Here is a 14033-nt window from a genome sequence, read left to right on the forward strand (position 1 = left end):
CTATCAATTCTGACCTTTCATGTCCCTTGCAAGCTGTAAACACAAAGACATCTATAGAACAATAACATCTCTCCACTTCTCATCAACATATGCTATGTAATACAGCAAAAGAATCAGCTTTTAGTGAAGCTGTGAGCACACAGGCATTCAACACTAGTTAACTCTCAAAGTGCAACAATGCCTGGTGCACAACATCCCGGTACTCTGGGCCAACACAACCATCTCTCAAATCCCCCTATTTTGGGTCCAACAATTTCTGATCCAGTGGCACTATCTACTACTAGTGCCACTTTACCAGCACTAGCAGTGCCCCCTCCTGTTGTGGTGGTAGAGATTTAAAGTTTGGTGACATTTGGGCAGAAACGTTGTGGAAGAGAAATGAGGAATACAAACACATACTGCATATGTTGCCTGACGTCAGAAAGCTGATGCGAGCTGGATGACAAGCTAGTCATTAATGCCATGGAGATACACACACCTCTGCACCACCCTAATCTCCCTTTGATGACTGGTTGGTATGGTAGTAAAAGGAGGAGCATGGTGCACTGTGGGGGTGCAGAAAAAAGACATTAGTGGCACAGCTGGTTGGTAATGCCAAATAAATTGAGGCAGAACCTCCAGCTTGTGACACGATACTAAGAATCGGAGAGCAGCTTCAATGATGCAAATAAATAGAAGGGGAACAAAAAAAATATCTTGTAAGTGTCAGGCACACACCTGACTGGAGGAATGTGAAAGAGGAAGAAAATGGTATGCTGAACTACTTTCTAACTTTACATGAATCCGAATAGCAAATATAGCAAATATACAAACTAAAAATTACACAGTTGTGACAAAAACATCAACAATTCCTTCATCCGGATTACTACTGTTACATGTTTCTGCCCTGCCCCTTGATGTCTGAGTCTTCCCCTGACTGTTAGGAGATTCAGGAGATTCAGGTCTGTGCTCCATGGGTTCTTCCCCAGAAGACTAAATGGCTCCTCTGCCTATTGCGCTCATTAAAGACATGGGTGATGGCATCCATCCCCACTGGTAGTGTGGTCGGGTACACCATATAATACGATAAAATCCAGCCTTTGGTCATGCCCCCTTGAAACACTTTTCAATTTTCTATGACACTTTGCTGTAACCAGCACAAATCAATGGTATGTGTCCTGTTAGACCCTAGACCACATGTTGAAGTTATCCTGCACACCTGAAGAGCTTCTCTTTCACAGAGAAACATAATATTTATTCACACGATAATTTGTTGTACCCATTGTCCTTCACCTGGTGTTGGTCAACAGGCTTTTATGAGCTCTTTCTCTTTTCAAAAAGTCCCCCCCGCGGGGCAGCTGCAGCAGCGATGGCAAGTTTTTCTGCAGAAAATCTGGGGGATAACCCCTGTCAACAACGGTGTAGAATCCTAAAATACAATGGCTGTTTCTCTTGGAAAAAAATTGTCCTGCTCAGACAACATACCTGTCAAGTTTCAAGTTGGAGGGTGAATACCTGAAATGGAATTTCCAGGGCCAAGCTACAAACGTACCCCTCTCATCCAGGTGGTTAGAGTTTCTATTACTCCACATACAAGACTCCTTCATCTCCCATGTAGCTGCATGAATGTCAACAATGTCAGTGGTGATCTGAGATATCTTTCCATGAGTTTGTAATCCACCTTAGTATCCTCAGCTTCTGCCGGCAATTCAATGTTTTTTTTTATTTGTGTTTGGCTACACAAGCCTTTTCCAAAATTAGTTTCAGTCTTAAAACAATCATCAATTACATAAACATTAATTTAAAAAATAAAAAAAATAAAATTTAAATAAAACAGAAAAGAAGGAAGAATGTTCAATTATTATAACTTTACAATAAAATTGATAATCATCTTGCGCTGACCGGCTGACCTTCACAACACAATATTGCTTCTCATCAAAACCTGTACCACTGCAATCGCCAGTGCTGTTTCATATCCCGAGATCAATCTGTCCCAGAATAATTCAGGTAGGAAGCTTTCGCTCCCCAAACCAAAGCTTGCAAATATTAGTATTCTAGTCTGCCATATGCCTGCACATTCAGTTAATAGATGTTTGAGGGATTGATTTTATGGGTTGAGGCAGATGTTGCATAACTTTTTAGCACTTTCAACCTGTCCCTTACCATGTAAGACTTCCCCGGTGTGCACTATGTTCAGACGGATTCTCAAGAATTCTTTCCTGATCTTCCCATCTGGGAACATCACCAGATATCTCAACAGTACCCCTAATTTCTTGTCTACCTGCGGAAAAGAGTTGTGAAGCATCCAAACTCCCACTGACTCTAAAGTGTCAATCAAGTCCCTCTTCTCCAGGGCCTTTTTTGTCTTCATAGGATTTCTGATCAGAATCTCTAAGTCCGAGTTGGCTCCCCCCAAGAGCATTTTAACTCTCTTTTCTAAGTCTGAGAGCATCTTCCATTTGCTCGAGAGAAGGTGGCCCCTTATAACATTATAAAGAGTAGATTCTTGACTCGTAATGATAAGGCGATATAATGAGATCAATTTCCATTCTGCCTGGGCCCTCAGTGATTTGAGTCCCAAATCAAATCTGACACTTGAGACAGGAAGACTCATCGGGAGGTACTGGACTTTCTTCCAAACCATGTCTTCCAATTTAGCCCAATCCACCACCCTTAATGCCGGTTCGGCCTCCAAACTATAAAGGATAACAGGGACAACCTTCGCTGAGTAGAACTTGATCAAGAGAATAAAGGAGAATTTTCAGAATTTTGCAAGTTCTTTTCTCATTTGGGGGACTAATTGTGCTTCACACATATTTGGTAAGCATTCCTCTGCTGGTAAAATCCAGCCATCTATCAATTCTGACCTTTCATGTCCCTTGCAAGCTGTAAACACAAAGACATCTATAGAACAATAACATCTCTCCACTTCTCATCAACATATGCTATGTAATACAGCAAAAGAATCAGCTTTTAGTGAAGCTGTGAGCACACAGGCATTCAACACTAGTTAACTCTCAAAGTGCAACAATGCCTGGTGCACAACATCCCGGTACTCTGGGCCAACACAACCATCTCTCAAATCCCCCTATTTTGGGTCCAACAATTTCTGATCCAGTGGCACTATCTACTACTAGTGCCACTTTACCAGCACTAGCAGTGCCCCCTCCTGTTGTGGTGGTAGAGATTTAAAGTTTGGTGACATTTGGGCAGAAACGTTGTGGAAGAGAAATGAGGAATACAAACACATACTGCATATGTTGCCTGACGTCAGAAAGCTGATGCGAGCTGGATGACAAGCTAGTCATTAATGCCATGGAGATACACACACCTCTGCACCACCCTAATCTCCTTTTGATGACTGGTTGGTATGGTAGTAAAAGGAGGAGCATGGTGCACTGTGGGGGTGCAGAAAAAAGACATTAGTGGCACAGCTGGTTGGTAATGCCAAATAAATTGAGGCAGAACCTCCAGCTTGTGACACGATACTAAGAATCGGAGAGCAGCTTCAATGATGCAAATAAATAGAAGGGGAACAAAAAAAATATCTTGTAAGTGTCAGGCACACACCTGACTGGAGGAATGTGAAAGAGGAAGAAAATGGTATGCTGAACTACTTTCTAACTTTACATGAATCCGAATAGCAAATATTTGCAAATATAGCAAATATACAAACTAAAAATTACACAGTTGTGACAAAAACATCAACAATTCCTTCATCCGGATTACTACTGTTACATGTTTCTGCCCTGCCCCTTGATGTCTGAGTCTTCCCCTGACTGTTAGGAGATTCAGGAGATTCAGGTCTGTGCTCCATGGGTTCTTCCCCAGAAGACTAAATGGCTCCTCTGCCTATTGCGCTCATTAAAGACATGGGTGATGGCATCCATCCCCACTGGTAGTGTGGTCGGGTACACCATATAATACGATAAAATCCAGCCTTTGGTCATGCCCCCTTGAAACACTTTTCAATTTTCTATGACACTTTGCTGTAACCAGCACAAATCAATGGTATGTGTCCTGTTAGACCCTAGACCACATGTTGAAGTTATCCTGCACACCTGAAGAGCTTCTCTTTCACAGAGAAACATAATATTTATTCACACGATAATTTGTTGTACCCATTGTCCTTCACCTGGTGTTGGTCAACAGGCTTTTATGAGCTCTTTCTCTTTTCAAAAAGTCCCCCCCGCGGGGCAGCTGCAGCAGCGATGGCAAGTTTTTCTGCAGAAAATCTGGGGGATAACCCCTGTCAACAACGGTGTAGAATCCTAAAATACAATGGCTGTTTCTCTTGGAAAAAAATTGTCCTGCTCAGACAACATACCTGTCAAGTTTCAAGTTGGAGGGTGAATACCTGAAATGGAATTTCCAGGGCCAAGCTACAAACGTACCCCTCTCATCCAGGTGGTTAGAGTTTCTATTACTCCACATACAAGACTCCTTCATCTCCCATGTAGCTGCATGAATGTCAACAATGTCAGTGGTGATCTGAGATATCTTTCCATGAGTTTGTAATCCACCTTAGTATCCTCAGCTTCTGCCGGCAATTCAATGTTTTTTTTTATTTGTGTTTGGCTACACAAGCCTTTTCCAAAATTAGTTTCAGTCTTAAAACAATCATCAATTACATAAACATTAATTTAAAAAATAAAAAAAATAAAATTTAAATAAAACAGAAAAGAAGGAAGAATGTTCAATTATTATAACTTTACAATAAAATTGATAATCATCTTGCGCTGACCGGCTGACCTTCACAACACAATATTGCTTCTCATCAAAACCTGTACCACTGCAATCGCCAGTGCTGTTTCATATCCCGAGATCAATCTGTCCCAGAATAATTCAGGTAGGAAGCTTTCGCTCCCCAAACCAAAGCTTGCAAATATTAGTATTCTAGTCTGCCATATGCCTGCACATTCAGTTAATAGATGTTTGAGGGATTGATTTTATGGGTTGAGGCAGATGTTGCATAACTTTTTAGCACTTTCAACCTGTCCCTTACCATGTAAGACTTCCCCGGTGTGCACTATGTTCAGACGGATTCTCAAGAATTCTTTCCTGATCTTCCCATCTGGGAACATCACCAGATATCTCAACAGTACCCCTAATTTCTTGTCTACCTGCGGAAAAGAGTTGTGAAGCATCCAAACTCCCACTGACTCTAAAGTGTCAATCAAGTCCCTCTTCTCCAGGGCCTTTTTTGTCTTCATAGGATTTCTGATCAGAATCTCTAAGTCCGAGTTGGCTCCCCCCAAGAGCATTTTAACTCTCTTTTCTAAGTCTGAGAGCATCTTCCATTTGCTCGAGAGAAGGTGGCCCCTTATAACATTATAAAGAGTAGATTCTTGACTCGTAATGATAAGGCGATATAATGAGATCAATTTCCATTCTGCCTGGGCCCTCAGTGATTTGAGTCCCAAATCAAATCTGACACTTGAGACAGGAAGACTCATCGGGAGGTACTGGACTTTCTTCCAAACCATGTCTTCCAATTTAGCCCAATCCACCACCCTTAATGCCGGTTCGGCCTCCAAACTATAAAGGATAACAGGGACAACCTTCGCTGAGTAGAACTTGATCAAGAGAATAAAGGAGAATTTTCAGAATTTTGCAAGTTCTTTTCTCATTTGGGGGACTAATTGTGCTATCTTCTTCTCAGCCTCCTCCTCAATTGAATGTTATCTTTGGCTCTTTTGGCAGGGAGGGAGTATTTCTGAGATGAACCATAGAAAAACCTAATCCTTAAATCTAAAGGTAGATCTCACCAAAATCCCCAGCAGAAACCCAGGGATTCCAGAAGGCAGAAGCTCTGCAGCCTTGCCACCATCCCTCTGCTTATCAATTCCCTAATGCCAATTTTATGTTTTTTAAATGGGACAAAACTGATGAAAGCATGGTTCATTACATGGTTACTTTCAAGAAAAACATCAACTCTTCATATTATTAAGAAGTTCACATTATTGCTAGTAGCATCAAAACTAGTTATATTTGTGATAAGCATACTTTACAGTCACATTCTATACATTTTCTAAATTAAAAACTCTTTTTATATGCTCTTTTTCATGATGAAACTGTGTATCATTTTCCGTTGTAGGTACTTTATTACATCAATGACAACATTATATTTCTCTATTTAAGCAATAGAACCCAAGGAGGGGGAGCATTACCAGTCTTGTAATGCCCGGGGTGTAAATTTAACATAAGCCATGGGGAATTACAAGACCGGTAATGCGCCCCCTACGAGGGTCCTGTTGCTATTAGTACCCCAGCACATTGTACCGGAGTACTAATAGTTTATTTTTCTCAATTTGAGTAACGTCCTGTAAACCGTTTCTCAACCCGTGGAAAAAAATGCAAAAGCATGGCTGCCATGGATCGGGTAGAAGGAACTACACATAGTCCCTTCTCCTGCGGAGACATGCCACGAACAGTACTCTTCCCGCCGCTAGCGAGCGACAGAGCAGTGCAGGTAAGTGGGATGGTGGTGGGGAGAGGAGAGGATATGTGGAAAAGAGGGGTGGCATGGGGAAAGGGCAGGGGATGCAGGGAGAGCACTTATCCTTAATTTTCAACGATGTAAGGTGACGGCGTCCTTCTCTGAGGAGGCTCGGAGCAGGACTTTCCCAGAGTGGTAAAGACCCCTTTCTGCGCCTCTTCATTGGCTGGGAGGCTGCACTCCCCTCACCCCCCCCTACACCGGGTACTAATACATGATCAAAGCATGACACTGAAGAGTTTGTTAAAAAATATTTTACATTCGGACACTTACGCGACCGAATCCTTGACACTTCTAAATAATTGTCATTATTAGAGATTGCACATTTCACCGATAACTGTTTTCCGTATCTTTGTAATAAAATATATAATGCATGACTTAATTCCTTGAACAAAGGTCCATTTTAAGAATTAGTGCCCTGATTAACCTTCCTTAGTGGAGCAAGACTGGGAAAAAATTGGGAATGTGAAACAAATTAAAACTTAACTAAACAGTGACATGGGAAATCAAAAACATTGAGACAGTAGCGCACCAGAGAATATAAAACCTTTAGGTTAATGTCAAAATATTGTAGTAATATCCAAGGAGAGGACAGAACATAGGGTGTGGTTTGGATGGAGGCTGGGCACTGCAAAGGGAAGCAATTAGTGGCTATATAACGTTTATAACACATAAGGTATGGGCAATATCAAGTGCTCTCCGATCCTACCCAATTTATTCATTAGGGCTGAGAGCTGATGCTTGATTACGATAAACTTTTGGCTATACCCTTAACCAAATATAAATTGAGACTGCTCAGTGCTCTTGCAGGTGGTGTGTTGTGTCACATAGCCAATCAACCTGCTAATAATGCACGCCACCTGTGACCAGCACCTCCAATAATTTTTCCAGGACTCGCAGATTTCTTCTACTCCCCCCAAAGACATTCACCTGCTTGTGTTGTTTGTGAGTGTGCCCCTTCAGTGCCCCTTCCTAGATGGTGTGCTGCGCCATGCAGCCAATCAACCTGACGCTAATCCCCAATGCCTGTGATCAACACCTCCAACATTTTTTACAGCACACCCACTTTTGTTTCTGTTCACCAGAGTTGTGGCGAATAACTTCAATTCAAATACTTGTGCGTTAGAGCATATTGTAAGGAACTCATGGTGGCAACAGTAAAGACAGACACAAGTGATCACAGTTCAACGGTGTTGATTAAACTGTAGAAATGGGTGAGAATAACTCCTAATCTAAACCTAAATCTAAGATGGGAGCAAGATGCGACCATCAAATAATAATAAGGCAGTCCTAGTGGTGTCTTGTCAAATAAAATGGGCCTATAGTAAAAACGAAAAAAACAAAAACTCCTTACCGCTAAGTTACAGAATAGTGTGGGATAATGTTCACCCAAAAAGAATGAAGTGTTCACAAAATGATAAGTCAGAATGGTATAACTGAGGTCTCCCGTCCCCTTGGTTTTTAGCACATGACAAGGCAGGATTTTCGAGTAAAGCAAACTCCTAGGCTTCTTCAGCACGAGCTTACAGTTTGTTTCCAAATGATCAGGGCCTTCTGTGGCCAAGTCGCTTTTACACCAAGTCTCTTGCCCCAGAGTGCCTGATGTACTATAAACAACAAGCAAAAAGTTCCTTTCAGTACTCTTCCTGTTGGGTGATTTCCCTTCACCTGTGGATCCCCCTCAACCATGCTCTGATCCTTTTGCAACGTGGACCTCCCTCAGTCGGGTTCACTACAGCCTTTCATTCAAGATCTCAGCAACTTGTAACGTTTAAGAGTCTCAATGTCTTTTTAAACACCTGTTCATTGTGGTCACCCCTCAGCCGGGTTCACACATGTTGACACAATGTTTACGGGGTGTTACATTTGCCTCTCATTCACGGGCATCCCTCAGCCAGGTTCACATCTGCCAGTTTAACACAGTTCTCTCAGTTGCAAAACCTTGCAGGATTAACTTACCTTACCTTATTCTAGCCCCCAGTCAGGCTTTCAGCATTTATCATTCATACATAATTTTCCCTCAGATAGGCGCACAAGCCTGTTCACACTGTCACAACTTTGGTAATGGGTTAAGGACTTTCGATTGTACAAGGGATTTTGGCTTGACCTTGCATGACCACCTTAACTCTGCATGCCGGCCTTTGCTACGGCCTCTTGTTACTATATTAGTCACAAGAAAAGGGGACCAGCCAGAGTCTTTCAAATGGATGCCCACGTGGCACCAGGCCGCTCTGCAGCTGGTCTTTCCCTGGGTTTTAAAAGTTCAGTAGTACACAAGTTCTTTGTTCATAACAAGTTGCTGTTTGCAACTGTTGCTCAACACCGTCTGGTTTACTATCGGTGTTAGGCATAATTATATACAGTACCCCTTGGGAACACCACACACAATTAAGACTACAAGTGACAGTACAAATTCACCTTTGGTACAAGCCTGTACCACACAGTTAAAGTGGTAGCTATGGCTGAGCAGCCAGACTTATCTTAAGAGTAAGTGAGCGGTATCAAATAGTTACACAAAGGACAGCAATTACTATGATTCAGGCAAACACTCACTCAAGGTTATCAAGTAAAAGAATATACATTTATTTCACTCTTCAGTTGTATAACAGTTCACTCTTCTAAGCAGTTTAAAAATCACAGTCTTAATACACCACACAACTTCCCTTAAATTCCAGACAAGTTAAGCTCACAAAATGAAGTGGGAGCAAAATGGCACTCCAGGAATTTAAAAGGGAGGGAATGACAGAAGGTAACAGAAATTGAATTACACCAACAGGTAAGTACTCAGGGCAATCGAACAAGAGAGACTACAATGATAAAATCAGATAGAAAAGGCTTAAGGCCAAAGTCAATGGTTCAAAGGTCTTTTGCTCAAGATAATACAGTTCAGTGTAGTTCGCAGTAAAGTTCGGGGCACGGTTTCCATGCGCGGTTGGTTGGTAGAAAAGTTAGTTCGAAGAGAAGGAAAATCCCTCGGATTGGAGAAAGATTTCAAACACTTTCACCACGGCTGAACAAAACGAACAGTACCTTAAAACAGAGAGGGAGGTGTAGCTGAGGCAGAAGTTCCTGGTAGTTCCTGCAGGCTCCCGGTTCCTGAAGCGACTGTCGGACTGATTGAAGTAGGAAGACTGGAGGGTCCTGCACTACCCAGGGAAGAAACCAGCAGCAGAGCAAAGCACTGAAGGTGATGTGTAACACACATAGCCATGGAGTAGGTGAGGCTCCAGTGCCCAAGATCACACAAAAAGTAGAAATACACATAGCAAAACACATGGAAGAGTGGGAAAAAAAGAATCACACTCTTACCAAGTGAGCAAAATAAATCCTAGGAATCCAACAAAGCTGCTGAGGGACTCAGTAGGTAAGGGAAATCAACCATTTTTGAGAATTCTCCCTAACAATGGGTTCTTCCTCTGACTCACCGGCTTGCTGACCTGCTTGTCTCTGGAGTCAGGGACAGTACCACGGTAGCAAGTGCACCACCCTGCCTCGGTTATCAGTGTGGGAGGGTCCTGTGCACCGTTGACATCTGTTACACCACAAGTCAGCTGTAATTCCTGGTCTTATGATTCCTTTCACTGAGGCTTTTCAGGCTTGGGTCGAAAGGGCAAGGGCACCTCCCTCCATGTTGTCCTTTACAGTCTAGCCAACCTTTCTTTTTCATTTGAACTGCCCTCCTGGAATAGCTACTTCCTCATGCATTTGTCCTTGCTCAAAGTGTGCTCTTGTCCTCTGCCTTTTATCCCTTCGGGGAAGGGAAAGGACCGTCAGGTGTGTGTAGCTATTGGCAATTGCCTGACTCTGCCTGACCCTTGTGTTGGGACAAGTCAGGTAAATGGCTCTGGTGTTAGTCTGTTGTTTTTCACAGTGTAAGAAAGTGTTTGTGTCAGAAAGGACAGATGGGTAGAGCTTCTAAGTATCCTATGGGGTAGGATGGGAAAGAGGTATTATAAGGAAGTGTCAGTCTAGAAAAATGGATACCTCTCATGATTGGCGGCAAACGTATTTTGGTGGCCGTGGGCCAACCGTTTCATGAACGATATGATAGACATACAGGTTTCCGAGTTTGCCAATGAACGACCATTTTGATGTAACAAGGATCGTCATTTTGTTGTCTAACAATTGCTCATTGCTTTCTGTTCAAATTGCTTCGCAGCACATTTTCTGCTCACACTGCTCGATTGTTAATATTCTTGTCTGAACGTGAAAGGACAAGGCCGCAGGGCCGCGAGGCTAATAAGAGTTAGTTGAAACATAACGTAGGCACAACCGGGAAGGAATGCTCGGCTCCCTCCCGAATGTAGCCTTGAAGCAGAGCCGCAGGGTATTTAATCATTTCACAGCTGCCAGCCAGTCTCGTTATATGGTAGAATATGTTAGAATAAAGCAGCTAAAGGCTTGAATTATGCTCTTCTTACAGCCCCCCTTTACTGAGCCCTGTAGAGCGTGTCGGATCCCAGGACACGAATAGCACCTCATAGATAGCAAGGTCTGGAATGTGACTCTTCCCCCGTATGTAGCTCGCTTCCAAGAACAGAAGCACTGTGTTCTGTTCAACAACTAAAAGATGCCTCCGCACTTGCAAAATTGCATATTGTTACTAGAATAGATATTTGAAGGTGTCATATTTGTCGAAAGTGTCCATCATCACACTGAGTTCAAAGAAGCCAATAAAGGGGGGTGTTAAACATGTTATAGCTGATTGTATGATATGCATTCTGTATATATGTAACTGATGTACGTAATTCACTCTCTTGCATCCCTCGAGGTCTAGAGATACATGTCACGGGGCGTGAGACCGAGTTGGCCAACTGAGACTATTTGCTTTGCAATAAACCCTAGCTTTGGGTATACAACCTTGTATCTGGCGTATCTATCGTGTGTGGTGACTTGCCTTGTTTCCATAGACGTAAGGGACCCCTAGGGGCCCCTTTCAAGATGGCGTCCGAATAGGGACCCTCCCCCACTTGTTCCATCGTATACGTTGTAATTGAGTAAAGGCGGAGAACGGCGAGGACGGGACGATCGAGCCGGGATCAAGAGGTATTCGGGGCGCCCTGTAGAAGTGATGAGAGATTCCTTTGCAGATCTGCACAAATCTGATCCCTGATCGACGTACCCGGCTAGAGAACAAGGAGGCGAGGCTCCCGAAACAAGGCGGAAGCCAAGAAACGCAGACACGACGTCATTGGTTGCGTCAGTATACAGACAACTTGTGTCCTGAAGGACAAATTGATTTATCAGGTAAGTCATTCCCCGATTCAAAGTAATCCTGATATTGGTTGAGAGTTGACTTTGCAAAATAAAACGCCCTAGGTAAGGTTGATTAACCAGGGGGAAGGTTGAAACATGCCTGGGGTATTGTCTACCCTAGCGGGGTTTTTCTGCTGTGGTAGACAGTCTTTGGAAGATGGCCAGATTACACCACCTGGGGGAACGCCGGCATATGAGATGTATGTGAAGTATGGAGTAGGTGCAATAATATTCTGTGAGACTTGGCATAAGCAAACCAGAAAGCAACAAGACCATCAGTGGCCGATTATTGGTAGTTTTGAGATAGCGAGAATAGATAACCTGGAAAGGGTGTTGATAAGAAAGAAAGCGCGTCCTGCAGCATTTGATATCGTTAAGGACTGGAGAAGGGAAGCAATGCTCCGACTTAGAAGTAGAGCGAAGCATGCGCGCAGGCATAAATCGAAAGGTGAAGTAGCGGAAGAAAAGGAGGAGGAGGAGTGGACTGAGAGTCTAAGGAGGTCAGGTAGACGTGACCAGTTGAATATAGAAAAAATATACCCACAACGACAATTGCACATAGCAGATGAATTGATAGAAAACATATTGATCCATACAAAACAAGGCCCAAGATCAGAAGCGAGGCCAAGCACGTCAGTGACTATTGCCCAAGTGCCACGTGCCCCGCCCGGAGCTCAAACTCTCCCTCCCGTAGCTCAAACCCTCCCACAGCCACAGACCACGCACATAACACTTCCTATTAGCCAACCAGGCCCACAGCAGACACTCCCCGCTTCTGTTGTCCCATCCGCACCTCCCGCCTTGGATACAGACTCGATATCATCCGTCCCTCCCGGGGATGAAGTTGAAACCACAGGGACGAGAGGCAGGACAGAACAAAGTAGATGCACGAGGGTAACTTGCAGTGCGATCAGCAAGGAAAGGAAGGTGGAATTGCAGCAACAGGCAGAAATGTATATAGACGGGAATGATGGGACGACAACATTGGCTTCGATATATGACTTCCGAAGAAGCAACGAAAGACAGGTAGTGTTGGAATGTATGGGTGAATATTTGGTGGAGAGATGGAAACAGTTGATTGGGAAATTACCACAGCAGCGATTGTTAGATTTGAATGCATTAGCACGCTGTAGAGAGAGGGATGAAGAAGTGAGAGAACATGTATATGGACTTTTTGAACTTAAAAATTAATTAGATAATGATTATGCTTAAATGTTTACTGCACCTGGGTACAGGGGTAAGGATATTGGGAGAGATAGGAAGGGAATGCAGGGGTCACATAATGGACGGCAGAAGTTACCATCGCCGGGGCAGAAGGCGATGGTGGACAAATTATTGTTGTTAAAACAGGTGGGGGAAGACTTGAAAGCATGATTACTGAAAACACTAGTGCTACTGCAGCAAGTAGCAGGACATAAAAGAGGGAGAGGGAATGCACAAGGAAGGAGTAATTCGAATATGCATGGGGGGCCAGTGGGACCAAATCAGTGTGCGTACTGTAAGGAGGAAGGACACTGGCGAGCGCAATGTCCACATCTGCAGAATAGAAATGGGTCTGGTCAGAGAAGACAGCACAGAGGGCACCAAGGAGCGAATGGACCAAATAGGAATAGTATTCAGCAGCACCACAATAATGGAGGTAATCAAAACCAAGCCCAAAACGAAAGTGCTCCTAACCAGAGTCAGGAACAGCAAAACCAACAGTATGGAAACCAGAGTGGGGAAATAGAGGGAAGAGTGGGAACGTTTTTGATACACAGCCAAACACGTATTACAGTAATAGTAATGATTACACATCGGACAATGTGTTATTTTCCCAATAGGACAGCCCAGGACAGGGGTCGGAACCAGTGTCTATTCTTGTGAATCAGAGAGGACCCTACGTAGAAATGAGAATCGGGAATGAGGAGCATCGCTTCCTTGTAGATACAGGAGCGCAAAAGTGTTCAATAGACCATCACTTGGTTCCGGATATACCACTGTCAGGGCAAAATAATGTTTCCGTAGGGTTCGCAGGTACACCAGTCATAAACCCAGTGTCCCAACCAGTCCCAGTTACTATAGGACCATTCACTGAACATTGTCCTTTCCTTTTAACAGAAAATTGTGGGGAGAACCTGTTGGGATTAAATTTGTTGAAGAAGTTAGGTTCCGTTATACATTGCACGGCAGACGGGGTGTTCCTAACTATTTGGCCACAGGATGCCCCTGTGTCAGAATTCATGTCTGAAACTTTACCAGGAGAACTAAGCAAAGTGCCAACCTGTATATGGGCAATGCATGATAATGATGTAGGATG

Source organism: Ambystoma mexicanum, chromosome 5p, assembly GCF_040938575.1.
Source record: "Ambystoma mexicanum isolate Mex_15411 chromosome 5p, UKY_AmexF1_1, whole genome shotgun sequence".
In the NCBI taxonomy this organism is placed as follows: domain Eukaryota; kingdom Metazoa; phylum Chordata; class Amphibia; order Caudata; family Ambystomatidae; genus Ambystoma; species Ambystoma mexicanum.